The following is a 15,653-nucleotide window of genomic DNA, read 5'->3' on the forward strand; positions in this document are numbered from 1 at the left end:
CAGACTATTAATAAAAAGAAATGCAAATATTATTTATCTCATAAGTAATTTTTAAAATATTGATTACACATTGAGATGATCAATCTGGATATGGGTTAAATAAGATATACTAATCAATTAATTCCTTCTTTTACTTTTTTTAAGGTGATCACTGGAAGATGTAAGGCTGCATGTGTGCCCCACGCCTGTGGCTCACGTTATATTGTATTTATTCATTGCAGAGCAGACACACCCTGGTGTCACGATTCCCAGCCCACGTCCCCAAGAACAGCATATCTTGTGTCCCTCTCATGTCTTGCTTTGATTGTCTAAGGTTTTGCTTTTTGTTCTTGAAGAATTAAGTAAACACGTTTTGAAAATAATAAAAAACTGGACAAAAATCAGGGGGTCTGGGAAATGGTTCCGACTGTTTCACTGAGGTGACTTGGGCTCCTCTTCTGCTAAATAAAAAAAGGAATTGAGCCAGATCATCACGGGGGTCCTAACTCGCCAGTGTCTTTACCGCATGTGGGAAAGTGCACGTTAGTAATCGGGACAGCTATGTAAAAGTTTACTAGAAGCATCTCCCCTACAGCCCACGCCCCAAGAATAACTCATAACATGAGAAATGATGAATTAACATAGACGCAGCATCAGTCCTCCAATTAACTGCTGATGTGAACAGGGGAAATGTGTTATTGCAGCGGGAGATCTGGCGACCTGGACCAGAGGGCGAGCTCGGTGGGCATCACCAGTCCTGACCCAGCCCGATTTTGTGAGCATCCTGCATCCTGACGTGGTGCAGAGAGCGCTTCCCAGCGGTCCTTGAGTGCTGGTGCCTAGTAAGGAAGAAAGTGCCAGATGGATCTAGAACATGGGACGTCTTGCAGGACATTTTAAAGACTTCCATGTAGGGGTCGGGGAATGCCCTAAGCGAGGGAAGAGTAGAACAATCTAGCGGTAAAATGTAACCAGCGTTGGGGGGGGGGAGGTCTCAAACAGATCCTGAATAAAAAACAGCACTAATAAAACAATTACAAAGACTTTAGAGGGCAACTGAGAAATTTGAGTATGGACTGCGTTAGTACATGTTTTACATTAAGATTTTCTTGGGTGTGGTCACAATGACGTGGTTGTGTAGAGGAATTCTGATTTGTCATCATACCCACTCGCTACTTTTGGGTGGTTTGGCAAGAGGAAAACAAGAGAGAGCGATAGGGAGGACAGGTGTGGCAAGACGCTATGAGCTGGGGAATCCAGCGAGGGGTGCAAAGGTGTGCCTTGTGTCATCCTTCCACCTTTTCTGTGACCAGTCAGGGAGCACGATTTCTTCACATAATAAAATCATTTTATCATCTCAGCTTTTATCAAATTGGGCCAAATGATTAACTGTATGAGAAAAAAAGATTTTTTTCATAAAATAGTGAATCAAGCCCATGAATAATTGTGCTGTGGGGCGCGATGGTTAATTTTATGTGTTCATTTAGTTATGCTACAGTGCTTGACTGTTTAGTCAAACACCAGTCCAGGAATTGCTGCAAAGGTAGTTTTAGATGTGATTGACACTTAAATCAGGGGACTCGGAGTAAAGCAGATAAGATAACCCTACATAATGTGGGTGGGCTGCGTCTGATCAGTTGGAGGTCAGAGAAAAGTTTTGGGTCTCTGAGAAAGAGAAAATTCTGCCTCCAGACTGCCTTCAAACTCGAGATTGAAACACTGCCTCCTGCTAAAATTTCCAGCCTGCTCACCTGCCTTGCACACATCAGACGTACCAGCCTCCACAATCACATGAGCCAATTTTTAAAAATCTTTGTCTCTTTTCTCTCTCTGTCTCTGTCTCTCTGTCTGTCTCTGTCTCTCTGCCCCCCTCTCCCCATGTACACACACACACACACATATACATATGCACATCCTATTGGTTCTGTCTCTCTGGAGACCCTGACCAATATAATGGGGGAGGGGTGGTTATGGGCACAAATGGGCCCAGTATCTAAAATAATTCTCTTCCAAAATAGGAGTGCTGGCCTAGAAACAATCCTTATGTCTTATTTGTTTAATGTATACATTAATGCATATGTAATTTTGTGTTACAAACGTTAGACATTCTTGTTTGTTACATTCACAAGTGACCAGCACAGAACTCTGGGAAGAGGAAACTAAGATGGTCTGAGATCTGTCTACTGCCTCGCACACAGCAAGCACTTTTGAGTGACTAGAGTTTACCGATTAATGCCCCTGCATTACCAGGAGATGTTTTGATGTCTCTACCATGGAGCGGGGACCCAGTTAGATGAAGAGGTTTGTACACTCTCCCACGCACTGAGCAGGACGTGGGCTCTGTAAGGACAGAACGGCAGGTGGACAATATCCCTTGGCAGAGAGCCAGAAGAGGAGAGCCATTTGTTGGCTTTTACCAACCTCCACCCACCCGTGTCTCACATCCAGCAAGTTTTAAAGAATTCCAAGAGACAAATTGTACTAACTTCCTCAATTGCTAATTCCAGAATAAACAGCACCCGCCCGCCTGCTAGAAATGATGTTCCCTGGATGGCACAGACTATTACAGTGAGTTCCCAACTCAGTTAACAATATGGTAAAACCAAATATGCACATGCAAAATTATTAAAGTTTGGTTTATGTGGGACTCTGATATTTGCCATGAAAGTTCCTACAATTAAAATTCGACTTAGAAAAAAAAAGATTTTTTTTTTACCCCTTTCAAAATCGGTTTCAAGAAACCCTTGATAGAATCAGCTAATTAATTCTTGGCCTCTTTAACTAACACCACATTTGAAGTCACGTGCTATAAATCAGTTTCAGTTGAGATATTAAAATCAGATTATAAGAGAAAAGCCTTGTAAATATTTGCTTCCAAATGAGTTTAAGAATAAATATATATTCAGTAATTCATCCATATTTAGCAGATATTAATAAGACAAAGCATAGCTTAAATTCACTTACCATTTAATACAAAGGAGGAAATCGGAAAGTGGGCCTGATTAGCTTGTTTATTCTTGGGCTTGGTAAGACCTTATTAAAATTTGAAGTTCAAAATTGATATAATCAGTCAAATGTCAGCAGAAATATTTATTCTGTAAATGAAGCATTGGTTAATAGAACTTTGATTTGAAGTGTTTTACATTTTCTTCTCCTCCATAAGGAAGCAGGAGAAGGGGAGGGGAAGCCTTAGGAACGGGACGTGAGCAACGAGGTCTGACTCTTCCTTCCGGTTCTGTGCTGGCACTAGGGGTCAGCAACCTTCCAGAAATGATAGCTCAAATCTGCATTAATCACTGTGATTTATGATTTTCTTGTGACAGAAGAACCACAGGATATTCGGTCAGGATGTGGTCTCACTACTGACCAAATTTGTTGTCTTTTGGGGGGAAGGGAGTGAGGTCCAGCAAGGCCCAGGAGCCCAGCTGGTCTCACGGTCACACCCGAGGCAGGACGGACGCGGGGAGCTGGTCAGTAACGCTTCACGTTGGGAGTCTTGACGGCCCCCGAGATCCAGTGAAATTAGGAGCTATGTCCTATAAACGTGGCTAACTGTGTAGACTAACAATGTCCGAAGGGACAGCGCAGGAGAGAGAAGCAGTTGCGGGGGCAGATAAACCAGGGCTCTTGGGGAAAAGACAAGGACGAAAAAGCTAAGAAGCCTGCCCACCACTTAGGGATGCCAGCTTCACAGGTTGGACACCTCTTCTCCTTGGACCCCCCCCCCCCCACCATGGGCCTGGGGCGTGGCACATGCTTCATTTCTTTCTAAATTCCAGCAAAACTTCCCACACAGAAAGCTGCTCCGGTTTCTAATTAATCCAGTTCTTTACCAGGTCCATAGCACTCAAAACCACCTCACGATCTGCCCTTGGCCTTGGGCCAAATAACTGTGACCCCCCCCCTTCCTTGGGGTGCAGCCCATCAGAAAGTAACCTCATTGCGGGGAGGTACGGAGGAGTGTGAAGGTCTGGGCTTTGGAGGGACAGAGAAGTTTCTGGAATTCCTGCCCTGCCAGGAGCTATGTAACTTCAGGCAAGTTACTGACCTTTTCCAAACCTTACTTCTCCCGCTGTTGAAATGAGAATTATATTGGCACTGGCCTCACGAGTTTTCATACGCATTAAGTAACATGTATATATGGACCAGTTTCGGTGAATTGACATACATTTCTTAAGGTTTGTAAAAGCTTTTACAGACCAAAAATTTTTTAATGCGTTTTTGTCTGTCACAACTTACCAACATCTATTCTCCCCTTTTTTTCAATTATACTGTCATTTGAATTTTCTTTAAAAATTTTGTTTCAATAGGAACAATGTCTTTGCTTGCATGTGCAGTATTATAAGTGAGAAATATGAGAGATTATCGTGAGGCAAACCCGGGATGTCTTCCAATAGGGGCCGTTTTTCATGCTAACTCTTCAGTCCCACAATTGTTAAGCATCGTATTGATATTACTGCCAGGTATTATTTAACGCTCTAAATCTGTTCTGTACAAGCATGAGCGTTCTTAATTAATACCCATAAGCATTCCTCTCCTTCAATTCTACTCAACAAAGGGTTTCAAGAACGCCTACCTGACAAACAATACACCAGGTCATTCCATTAGGTGAATGGCCAAGAGAAGTTGTTGAGATTTTTGTTTGTTTGGGTTTTCTTTTAATATTTGTACTACTTTTTGGAAAATATGCACATGCAAGTTCTTCCCAAGATACTGCTCTCACAGCGAGCATAATGGGTTACAACCCATTTCGTGTTGCTTTGAACATTGGCCCTTGACTCATTAATGGGATCATAGCCTCAGTTTTCAATATACCCTCCTCCCACCTTCACAAAACTTTCAAGTGTTTATGCTGAATGCTCACTCCTATTCGAAGCAAGTGAGACCACGCAGTGTCACCGTCGGGTACAGCCGACTGAAATAGAGCACTATGGTCACCCTGAGTGCATGTCAGTCAGGAAGGTTCTCGGGGGTTGGCCTAGAGCCTGACTTCATGACACACCTTGCTTGGTGTCAAAATTCAACCAGCCACGGACATCTGATGTTTCCTCTATGATTGTTCCTCCACTGAACTTTCCCTCTCTGAATTCAGATGGCACGTTCTGCCCCATCACCTGTCTCTACATGTAATGCTTGCTACATGGAATGGTTGCTTTCCGTTTCCAGGGTGGAAGGATGAGACAGAGGTCTTCCCTGGCCCTTGGACTGGGATTTACACCACGAGCTCCCCTGCTTCTCTGGCCTTCAGACTTGGACCAGAACTGCACTCAGGCTTTCGTGGGCTTCTGCTTGCAGATGGCAGCTCATGGAACTCCTCAGCATGCAAAATTCCACGAGCCAATTCCTCACTTTATATATATATATACACACACACATACTTAAATATCCACATGCACAGCTAGACGATGGACAGATACAGACGCAGAGATAGATACAGATGCAGATATTTCTCTGGAAAACCTGTTGGTTCTATTTCTCTGGAAAACCCTGACGGACACACAGCTCATCTTTTTTTCCAACTTAGTGACAATGTGAGGTACATGTATGAGGCTGCTCAGGCTGCCTTAACAAAGCACCACAGTCAAGGTCCCAGACAGAGGCAGCTGCACCATCCTGAGTCATATAGTGAAGACGCAGAGAAGAACCAGACGCGTTCTTGATGGTACTTGGGGTCTTTTGTGAGCGCAGCCCAGTCTCGTGTGAGGACAGCCCACCAGGACCTCTACCCCCTGGAATCCACGCCCTTAGGTCTCACCTTGAGAATTTTGCATCTGTGTCCTGGAAATTGAAGGCAGCAAATGGGATGGGCTATCACTTCTGAGATTAGGTTACAAAAGGACTATGGCTCCCATGGTGGCCACCTTCTCCTGTCCTCTGGTTCTCTCTCATTCTCTCTCCCTCGCTCTCTCTCTCTCCAGCAGCACCACATCACGACAGCATCCAGGAAGCCTGAGCAGAGACCCACATGACAAGGACCTGAGGCCTGCCAGCAGCTACATAAGTGAGCTTGAAAGCAGATCTTCTAAGCCTGGCACACAAGTGAGCTAGGACGTGGATTCTGTAGCCCCAGTTGAGGCTTGAGCTGATCGCAGCCGCAGAAAATATCCTGATTGTAGCCTCCCAAGATTCCCTGCGCCAGAAACATCTAGTGTAGCTACTCCTAGACCCCTGACCCACAGAAATGAAGAAATAATGCTTTTTGATGTAAGACACTAAGTTTTGGGGTCACTTATTATGTAGCAACAGCTAAATCATACATATTTTGGTACCTGGAAATGGGGCATTACCATGAAAAAATACCTTAAAATGTGGGAGCAGCTTTGGAACAAGACAGTTGGTGGAAGCTGGAAGGATTTTTAGGAAATGTTAGAAAAGCATAAATTCCTTTGAACAGACTGTGAGTAGCACTCTGGGTTTTGAGGACACTGTGAGTGAGGACTTACAAGGAAATGACAAACATATTTTTGGAAGCTGGAGGAAGGGGGATCTTGGTTACATAGTGGTGGAAAGGTTTGCAACGTCATCACCTGCAGTAACGTGGAAAGCAGAACATATGTCAAATGAACTAAGGAGATTTCCAAGCAAGTTGTTGAAGGTACCAAATGGTTTCTTTTTGCTGCTTATAGCACATGCAAAAGGGGAGACATAAATTGTGGGAAGGACTGTTAATCACACAGGAGCCAAGACTTGCTGGATTTGAAATTTCTCAGACCCTCAAGATGACAAACAATGCCACAGTTAAGAAATGGCTTCCAAGTAAAGGTCAAATCCAGGGCACTGTCAGCAAAATATGGTCTAGAGATAAAGCTCAGGGTGGGACTGTAAAATCTTCTGTTAAATCTTCAGAAAGATCATAGCTGATGCTCCAGTCAGTGACTACGCAGTCACACAAAAGGTCCTTTAGAAGAGTAAGGGCACACTCGCAGATACGCGCAGCTGAACTTAGGGCCTCCGAAAAGCTGAAGGTCTCATTAGAAAGAGGTTTGGAGGTGTGGCTTTTGTTTGATGGAGTAAACCACAAAGAGATTCTAAGGAGGCCCACAAGATTTTTGAACTTGTTTTGTTTTGTTTTGTTTTAGGAGAAATAGGATCCACCTGGAATGGAAGAATCTGAAATGAAAAGAGGCATTTGGACACTCAAAATTCTACTGGCAGGGGGCAGGTCAGGAAAACCACTCAGCTGCAGACAAATGCTGCATTTCATGAAAAAGAGGGATGATTCTGAGGAGGGAACCAAGAGTCATGGAGACTTTTTCCAGGCCTTCAGGCCTAATTCAGGAGCCTCCAATATTTTTCTCAACTAGATTTCAAAATTGCTATGGACCAATGACTTCTTTTTTGGCCCCCTTTTTTTCCCATTTTTGAACAAAAATGTCTACAGCAATTATCCTATAGCTGCCCCACCACTGCATGCTGGATATGTGGGGGACATCTGACTTCCCAGGTCAGATTTTTGGGCCTCTGTCCTCCCCTTAGTCTCAAACCACAATATCTATGATCAGGTCATGACTGAAACATCAGTGGGAGGCTCAGTGGGTCACACAGAGGCAAGGGGACCAGAACAGACATTTGTGAGCAGCTTCTCAAAGCCACATGTTTACAACCTGGCACCTCACTTATGTGTCACTTTAAGAAAGGTGCATCTTTTGTCCCTATTTTTCCACACAAAACCCTGAGATTTGTCACAATTAATGACTTGCTTAGGATTACAGCCAGCAAACAGCAGAAACAAAATTTATGTACCAAGTTTATCCGACTTCAAAGACCCATTCTTACCACAGTCTCCACGCTGCCCTCTGATTAAGTTTCCCTTAGAGTTAGAAAGGACAAATATTTTTCACACTTTTCAGGCAAAGAACACGATAAGCAATAATGCACTTTGCCCGGACATATACTAATTATTTGTCCTAAAGTTCTCAACCTTAAAAATTATTTGTGATCTATTGCATTAGATACTGTTCTGCTGACACACATATTTCTGCTTCTTATGACTTAACAGCATTCACAATAAAGGGAGAGACAAAGTCACAACTGTAGGATCTGATCAAGAATAATCTACACTCAGGCTGCTCCAGGAGTCGTCCACGGACAACCTGGTTGACTAGTTGTCCAGTTCATGGGGAGCAGGGACAGAAAGAAAGTTGAGAGTGAGGGTCCAGAGGCCTGCACAGCAATGGGCTCTGAGTCACATGTGACACGGCACATGCTAGTCTGGGACAGGAGGCCTCAGCAGGACAGCCGTCCCTGAACCAATGGAAACTTTTTCAAATTTTATTTATTTTGGGGGGAGACAATAATTAGGTTTTTATTTATTTACCTTTAATGGAGGTACTGGGGATTGAACCCAGGACCTTGTACATGCCAGGCACATGTTCTACCACTGAGCTATACCCTCCCGCCTCAGGAACCAATGGAAAGTTTTAAAATGTGTCTTTCACAGCAAGTGATTTGAGAAGCACTGATCACTGATGAGTGTCCCTTCATGTGCTCCTCTGGGTTGGCGGCCTTGCCTTCTTCTGACGGGGGTCCCCCAGCAATGGCTGAGTCTCGGACGGGTCACTCCTGCTGGGAGTCTGTGCACGGTGCCAGCTGCCTCGTCTGCCCTCTGGCAGGCTGACTCCAGGCTGGCCAAGAAAATGGCATGACCCAGAACTGGGGGCGCCCTCTGGGGCAGCATTGATAAATTGGAGATGAGAGACGAGAGAGCTGGCAGGTTAAGCCTCCGGCGCGCTCTCCCCGGGCAGAGGCCGGCTCGTCGGCAGGTGAAGCAGCTCCGCAGGGCCCCGCTCACACCCTCCTGGGGCCTCCCTCCTCCCGCTTCCCGGCCCCTGTCCTTCACGCCAGCTTCCCAGGGACCGTACACCCAACAAGGTGTTCGCATAAAAGCCTTTGCCTCGGGCCCTGTTTCTGGAGCACCTGGGCCAGGACGTGAACCGTGAGAAATGAGCTTGTGAAATGCTCCCCCGGGGCTTTTGACCCGTGGTCCTCGCAGAAGCACTGTTTGTGAGACTGTTAGAAACGCAAAGCCCGGGTCCCACTTGGGAGGTGGTTACGTCAGAAGCACGGGGGAGGGGGCCCTGCAACCTGTTTCAACAAGCCTTACAGATGACACTCTCGCACGCGAGTTTGAGAACCGCTGCTTTTAACTGGCAGTGAGAACGGGGACTTCCTTTTTCAAGTGTCCGTGTGCTGGAAACTTCGTGCCAGGATGGGCCGTTTCTTCGGTGATATTTATGCTGCTCACGTGACAATATTACAATGGTATCGAGCCTAGTAGCTAAAACAGAACATTTCTGCCAAGTACCAGCTCAACTGAGAAAAGAAACGCTGCGTGTCAGATCCGCCGTGAGGTCCCTGGTTTTAACGCCCATTTCCTTTGTCTTGCGTCTTCGTAACTTAGACCAACACAGAGAAAACTGAACCCCCCAGATCAGGGCTCCTGCCTTTTTCGATTGGGACCATCCTTCTGTTGTGTAATTTATTTATTTCACTTCTGATGTCATCCTTCCTCCTTGCTGCCCTCTAAGACAGCTGTGTGAAATTATAACCACTCTGTTTTAAAGGAAGCACATTGAAACTAATTTTTAGACTTCCACAACCCTCCAGGCAACCCACAGAACCCACCTGGGCCGCTGACAACATCAGGATGTGGAACCTCCGCTCTGGTCAGTGCTCTGGGTGCAAGTTAGACTCTCCTGGGGAGAATGTAAAACATACTCATGCGTTGCCCCTGCTCCAAAGAAACTGATTCAGTTGGTCTAGGGGTGGGACTAGGTTCGGTCTATTTCAGAAGCCCTGAGGTGGCATTCTCCTGCAGCCAGGGCTGAGAAACTCTCTGAGCCCAACTCTGGCACTCAGTGTGCTTCCCACTTGCTCTTTCACCACCTGAGCCCTGGGGCAAACACACAATTTCAAGTGTGTCTGCCTTTCAAAGGCAGTTTGAAGGACAACCACCACCACTAACACCTCGCAACCATCCTGAAGACGTCTTCTAGTAAAACTACATTCTGAAGTTGCAATCAAAGGGCAAATCAAAGTCCACTTAAAATGACTCCCAAACTGCACCTCCAGTGAATATATGGCTTTAGGTTTCATTAAAAATGATTTGCAATCTTCTCATGGAATTGTTGCTGCTTCTGGTGTTCCCTGCTCCATGCTGTGGTCATAGCAAACTTGGTCTCCAACAATCCCAGCCCAAGGACTGCAGCCCGGAGCTCTCCAAGGTAGATGGCCTGGGGTGGGGTGGGGGGGTGGCGGTGGAGGGTCTGCACGCTAGCCCAGAACACAATCTGTTCGCCCCATACAGTCCCTGGGTGCACCTTCAGGGGGCCGGGGCCCTGCTCCCAGGAAGGCTTTGAAAACATAGGCACTCCTGAGCCAGCACCCCACATTCCATAACTCAGCCTCCAGGCTTATCCTGTGGGTTGGTTGTGCTGAAATTTTTCTGTTTGATTCTCACCTTCTAGTCCCTTAGTGAAAATTCCATTATCTCTACAGCTGTGTGTCAAGACAAGACATGAATTTTGTGCAACAATAGGAGGACACCATACTTGTTTTCTAGGTAGCCTTAGGCAAAACCATTTTAGCTCACTGTCCTCACTTATTATATAAAGACTTAAACTTCAAGTAGAAAGAGGGGAATTACTTTAGGGTGGGAAATATCTGAAAAATGGAATTAAGTCACTATAGCATAGCAGAAAGTTTATAATGATATATTGAAAAAAAAATCCTGGACAAAAAAAAAAGGTACAGATTTGCCACTAAAATATTACTTGCAATTTATCATTTCTAGATAAATTCATAAAGTGAAAGAAAACCAGGAAGGTGCTTGCGTAAGCCTTGAAATTGATTTCAGAAGCATCGGCGCTCACTACAAAAGAACTTCACAGTTTAATTAGGATGGCTCAAATCCAGCGTCTATATTTAGGATAAGCTGGAAATTACAGTGTAGAAATGAGAATCATCCAGCAACAGTCTAAATGAAGGGGGGAAAAATCCATGGAAAAAACACCACAGTTTTTCTCAGCTAACCATAAAATTTCCTAACTTCTGATTTTCAGTGGACACCAATAGAATGACCTCTAAGGATTTTACCTGTTCAAGTTGAGGAATGCATTTTTATTAAAATCCCTAAATATGAACCTTTAAATCTGCACCTACACTTCTTGCCTACGTTCTTTTTAATACCTGTATGATCTGCTTAAGCACAGATAAATTTGGCATTGAGCTTAGAACATATCAAAGGAATCTCATTAAAATCCTGAATGTATATAAACATATTTCATACCACTAGCACTTTGGCTTCTTTTTTGTAAGTGGTTGGTAGAGTCATCGCACTGTTCTAGCATTAATTCCTTAAATAGTCCTGTTTTCTTCTCATATTGGTATATCATTAAATAAATCAGTTCAAACCCAAGATGTGACAGAAAGAACCATATGATTATTATTATTTTTTTTACTTCAGGAAATGTTTTAAATGATATTGTACAAGTTATATTGTCTTAACATCTGATAATTTATTAGAGGAGCACATGGTTATTTATGACCATAATTATGGTTTTTGGATGTCAAATGAGGGTGTTTTTCTTCTTCCTCTTTCTCTTCTTTACTGTGACCTGGGTCTGGGTTTATATATGCTTGTCAGTAATTTCCCTAAAAGCAGTCTAAATGCTCTAAATAATGTACTCAAAATTGTTCGGAAAATAAGTCGCTTCAGCAAGCTGACCTCAGCAGCAAAGACGCTCTAATGCACCGTGACTGCACAGCCAGAAAGACAGAGGGAAATTAGAGTCTCGGGAGGAGAGTCTGAAATTCTTTCAAATTAAAGTTACTTGTCTTGGCTGAAGGTTTAATTTTAAATTACAAGGAAGGAAATACTCCAGGTAAAACAGCTCTCAGCCAATTGTAACTAACAAATCAACTGCAGACACCCAGTGAGAGGCTGGGTGCACACTGGTCACATACTGGTGAATTCCCTTCTCCTCATTTATTCACTTTGCAATAGTTCACACACTGCCCTTCTCCGCCATTCAGATGCCAGGTATCTCCTTCAACGCGATCATTCAAATGTTTAAATGGCCTAAATTTCACCGAACTCCAACTCTGAAGACCCAGTGTAATTAAAATGAGTTTGCTTGCTGGCGTGTTAATGTAAACTGGCGGCAACCACTCGACGGGTACACCCGTTAGCTCGTGTGATCCTCCTCATGTCACTTAGGGACAGGGGGTCACAGTCTACAGATGAGAAAACTGAGGCTCAGTGCTTCAGTCCATAATCTGGGGCCAGAGCCTTCATGTAGCACCCGTGTCCGCCCAGAGCTGTGCCTGCCACTGTTCTGGGTCTCCGATGAAGCAACTTTGGAAAGATGTAGCTGCCCCGCCCAGGAGGTGCCAGGTATCAGGATGAAAGAATGCACACTACTCGCAGCCCTGAGGCTGTCTGGTAACTGAAGGTGAAACCAAGAAAGTCGACGGTTGTCTTTTTTGGGGTGGGGGGCAGAAAGGGGGAGTAGGGTAAGGGGGTCGTGGCTGAAACAAACACCCTGGGGTGCCAGTATTTTCTATCAAATTCTACCCTGAATGTCTTACTGCTTATGTTAACTCAAATTAAAAACCTTCAGGACCCAACCAAAAAAAACGTCCTCACACTTTGGAACTAACTAATCTGGAGGGAAAGGGTGGTTTCTACAAGGCAGACAAGCCAGGCTGGTCAGATCTGGTCAGCCGCCCTCATCACAGGCACAGGAGCTGAGGGGGCCCCAAGGAGAGGGTTTCTGGATTAGATTAGCTGCCAGCTGGCTTGAAGCTCCTCATTCCACTCGTGTACATGCTGCTATGATGGGTGGGCACCAGAAAAATGCAGACTATCAAGGCGAAGGCGGGGCAAGGTCATTCACAAGGTGGGGACTCATCCAAGGAGCCCCCAGGTGGCCCTTCCTGGGAGAGACTGGTTAAGATTAAAACAAAACCTCTGAGGCTTGCCTGCTAATGATCAGAATCTGATCAAGTCTCAGATCTACCACCAGTTCACAGCCGAACGGCACTGGAGGGGAGTCAATCCCCCAAGTCCAGTGCCCTGAATCTTCAGGACAAATGACCCACTTCTTCAATGCATTAATGGCAGGAAGAAAGAATGAAAGGAGCTGGCAGAAAGGCAGGGGGGAGGGGGCGCCACTGTGAAGACGCCTTAGAGACGACCAGGAAAACACGCTGGGTGTGCACAACTCCTTCAGATCCTGACTCCAACAAACCCACTGTGAGAAGACCTTATGGGGCCAACCGGGGGCAGCTGGGTATAGCTTGGATATCAGATGATATTAAGGAATCATTACTGATTTTGCTGACGATAGTATGGAGGTTTATTTGTAAAAGAGGGGCAGTGTAGCTAATAGACAGATAGTATCCACTGGTGAAATAGTACAGTATCGAGGATTTGTTTTAAAATATTCCAGGAAAAAAGCAGAGCTTGGAGCCAACGAAAGGAGACTGGGAGAATGCGGATGCCTGTGGAATCCAGGAAATGAACACATGGGGGCGTATTATGCTGTTCTTTATACTTGTGTGTTTGAAAATAGCTTCAATAAAAAGTTTGTTTCCACAATGTGCTAACTTACAGGGGAGATTATTGATAATTCTGAGTTAAACACACATGTATTTTTTTTATCTACCCTGTGGCACATTTTCTTGAGCTCACCACCTCCCCTTCGCCCACACAGATACAAGATTTTACCACATCGGTTACTTTTCCACGTCATGTGTGCAGTTGTAAATACTACACATCAAATCCTACAAAAGAAAGTTGGCTTTGGAAACAACTTTATTAAGCAAAGAATCTACGATTCCACTTTAAAAGTACAAAAATATTAGGGGTCCTTTTTATCTTCTCTGGCTAAAGGCTTTTTCCAAAGCTAAAGGATATACATTACCCTGCTCATTCAGTTCTACAGTATGGATTTGAAAACAAGCATATGAAATGAGTTCTCTTTTGAAAAATCTCACTCCTTGAACACATCTCAATGCATTTCTCCAGGACTTGGGGGGTGGAAATCTAACCACTTGTAATAACAATATAACATAGTATCTGGACTCAATGTCAAATTAACCCTTTGTCTTCAAATTCCATTTTGTATCCAACTTTTTTGTTGTTGTGCCCTCACAGTAAAGCCTCGTTTATACGTCCAAGAAATAGAACAAATCAGAGCATTCTCATGAAAGTGGGTGCCAGGCAGCTTTGACCCTCTGGTTTGAATCTCGTAAGAATAAGGACAAGGATACAGCACAACCATTGGTTGACAAAGGGTTCGAGAGACGAGGGACAGGAAAATTTCCCAAACAGGCAAAGATAACAAGTATATTTTTTACCCTGAATTTTTTAAATTTCACTTAAAAATTAGCTACAAAAAAAAACTTCACTTTGAAAACGTTTCTTGGTTTTGGAGATTTGCTTTATTTTGCTTGGAGGTGGCCGGGGTGGGATCTAAGCGAACGTATCAGATATCACCAGTACAACAGTAACCTTCCCTGTTAATAATGCGCTTCATGTTTCTGAATAAAGAAGATCACTTCCGGTGATTAAAAGATGCTAAAGAAGAATCATTGGATATATTTCAGTTTTCCCTGAATTGCCATTTCCCTCAGTTCAAGAGAGGGTCCCGGTGTTGCTTCAGGCTTTCAGGAAAGTCTCTGTCTCTGATGGTGAACTTCCCAGAGAGACTTGCGAGCTCTCCTACTAGTCGGTCCCTTGTCTGAGTGTGAAGCTGATCCAGCGTCAGCAGAGGGCAGGGCTCCGCACACAGCCTGGGTGCAAGTCCTTTACCAACTTGCTGAGCAGAGCAGTTTATTTCTTCTCCCGGTTTCCTGGGTTTTAATGGGCATAAGCCATGCCACTGTTGTGAGAATCCAGGTGCCTCCACACCATCAAAGTGCTCAGGGGAGAACTCAGGGCAGAGCACCCACCCTGCTCACCCACCGGGCTCGGCCCACGTGCTCGTGCTCCGGGGACACTGAGCCTCTGCCTCCACCTGCCCGCCACCTGCCTTGGATGACCGCCGTGAGGGTTACGCGGGAACATCCATCGGACACAACATCACTCAGTCACGCTCCCTGGGCACCAGTGCTGCCTCCCTAGGACCAGCCCACTAGCGGCTCCCGAGGGCCTGGGACACTGACTGGAGCAGAGAACAGGAGCGACGTGGGACGCAGCCCTCAGGCTCCCCAGGGAGCACCGTGTTGGGACATCCCCTTCCGCAGCCACACCTGCTCTGCTCCCAGAACTTCAGCAGCCTTCCTACCTGGGCTCCAGCCACTGCCTTTCTCCTCCTCAGGGAGGAGGTGTCACCTTCCATCACGTGAGCAGGGCAGTTGTAGCCAAGAGCGACTCTGGGGTCTCAGAAGGACAGAGACAAGGTCACTGACAGCAGCAGTAGGAAGGGTGTAAGTGACTGGACCCTCAGTGACTGGACCCATGACAGTGCCACAGGAACAGGGAACCATAGTCCCATCACCCTGCAACCCCCCAGCCCTGCCACGGCCAGATTGCCCGGCCAGATCGGAGCAGAGAGCCTCAGCCTGAGATGTTGGCAGGGCCAGGCGGGCCCACACAGAAGACAATTTAGGAAGGAAAAGACACTGGGGCCAAGGCCGTGGTGGCCTGGCTTCAGCCTGGGGGGACCGGC

At 45.4% G+C, this 15,653-nt stretch overlaps 1 non-coding gene across 1 annotated transcript; it reads right to left on the reverse strand.

Moving 5' to 3' along the window:
- Positions 1–8,302: 8,302 nt before the first annotated feature.
- On the reverse strand, positions 8,303–8,375 carry TRNAA-GGC (transfer RNA alanine (anticodon GGC)). Its single transcript has one exon. It is a non-coding gene; the product is annotated as a tRNA-Ala (tRNA).
- Between the last annotated feature and the right edge of the window lie 7,278 nt (positions 8,376–15,653).

The sequence above is a fragment of the Camelus dromedarius genome, chromosome 33 (genome assembly GCF_036321535.1).
Source record: "Camelus dromedarius isolate mCamDro1 chromosome 33, mCamDro1.pat, whole genome shotgun sequence".
Classification (NCBI taxonomy): domain Eukaryota; kingdom Metazoa; phylum Chordata; class Mammalia; order Artiodactyla; family Camelidae; genus Camelus; species Camelus dromedarius.